The sequence below is a fragment of the Glycine soja genome, chromosome 10, assembly GCF_004193775.1.
Source record: "Glycine soja cultivar W05 chromosome 10, ASM419377v2, whole genome shotgun sequence".
NCBI classification, from domain to species: domain Eukaryota; kingdom Viridiplantae; phylum Streptophyta; class Magnoliopsida; order Fabales; family Fabaceae; genus Glycine; species Glycine soja.
The window spans coordinates 39,876,869-39,878,732 of record NC_041011.1 but is presented as its reverse complement, the minus strand read 5'-3'; positions in this window follow the sequence as shown (position 1 = coordinate 39,878,732).

The following is a 1,864-nucleotide window of genomic DNA, read 5'->3' as shown; positions in this document are numbered from 1 at the left end:
CAATGATGCCCTCAGTGCTTCCAGACTGGGCAGCTTCTTCCAGTCTTTTCTTTGTCTTCTCAGCCATGAGCTTTTCTTCTAAATATTCATAACCCCCACGAGACAATACGTGGGGGGCAGTGTTTTGCTTCTGGGAGGCCTGTGCCTTTTTTCGAACATCTTGCAAAAGTTTAACATTAATGAAAATGATTATTACAATAAATTATAAGAAGTGATTTTGTTGTGGAAAACAACTAAAATGACAAAGTACATACCTCCCATGAGGGGTCTCTGCGGGTCTGACAAAACTGAGTCCATTTCTCCTTACTAATGCCATATTTTTCACAGACAATGTCGTCTGCACCGTCCTTGTCGACTGCAAGTGCCCATTTCCTAGTCAAGTCAGATTTAAACTACCTTCAGCGCTCGCCGACAATCTGAAGAATTTTCTTCTTTGTCCTACTGTCAGAAGCTTCAGGGATTTGAAATTCCGCCTGACAAACAATAAATTAGGTTTTATTGTAAGTAAATAACAAATTTAGACTATTAAAGAAAATCAACGAAGAAAACTCAAATACCTGAATATCCTCCCATATCAAATCCTTCTGAGCAGTAGGGACTTCCTTCCAAGTGTCATATGTCACGTCGACCTTATCACGAGCGACAATCCCCAAATATGTTCTTAATTTCTTCTTATGGGGACCGTCGGCCTTGCCGGTAGCAGGATCGACGTTGACCACAGGTCTTTCTGCCCCAGGTGGTCTAGTGGCCAATGATCGTAGCCGTGTCGCCTTGCGTGTCCGCTTCAACGTAGATGGAGACGCATCAGCGTCTGTAGGAGGAGGAGGAAGAGGAGGAGGAGGCGAGGCAGGTGGAGTAGCCATGGTCCTTTAAAGAGAAAAAGTTGAGTTAGTTAATATTATCAAAAAAACACTGTATGAGTTATGTAAATGAATGTACCGAAATGAAATATTATATTAGAAAATTACGTTAGACGATGTTAATTAATTCTCCTTCATCATGATCATTACGATTAGCATGAACGTCGTCAGCTTCTTCTTTTCCGACGTTGTTAGAAGTCATTTTTGTAGACAAAGGACTAACATAAGTGTCCATGTATGAATCATCATCTTCTACATTAACACCAATTGTTTTCCCGTTTAGAACCACAGACCACCTTTCATCACAAGGGTCTTGCACATAAAATACTTGCTTAGCTTGTTCTGCCATGATGAAAGGGTCATTCTGGTAAGCTAGTTTCTTTAAGTCTACTAACGTAAATCCTACATCATCAGTCCGCACACCGGTATTGATGTCAACCCACTTACATTTGAAAACACAAACAGTAAATTTGACATAGTTAAGCTCCCATATTTCATCAATGAAGCCAAAGTAAGGGATTGAAGCTACAAAGGGATTGTCATCATGTACAGTTGCAAAGTGTTGAGATTCAGCCCTTAGGGTGACCCCGCTGTTTTGCATTGTACTTTTGTCGTCTTGTGCTTTTGTGTAAAAGGAATACTTGTTTATGTCGTATCCTTGCCAAGTTATAACATTTCTTTTAGGCCCATGAGCTAGCTTTCTTAATGTTTCAGAAGCATTTTCGTCAGCAAAGATTGTATCTTTAAACCAATCAGAGAAAGTCTTGTTATGATTTTTCAAGACCCAGTTCTTTGACATTTTTGGATTACTTTGTTTGACTAAATGTTCATGCTGAACTATGTATGGCAAAACTTCATTGCTGTTATTCAATACATACAAGTGAGCTTGTAACAAATCTTCTACACTTGGAGTGATAACATGCGGTCCTCTTGAACCCTTACCGCCTACTCTATCGTCATGGCGAGACTCAGGAAGGCCAACAGGTTTAGCCTTTTCAATGTAC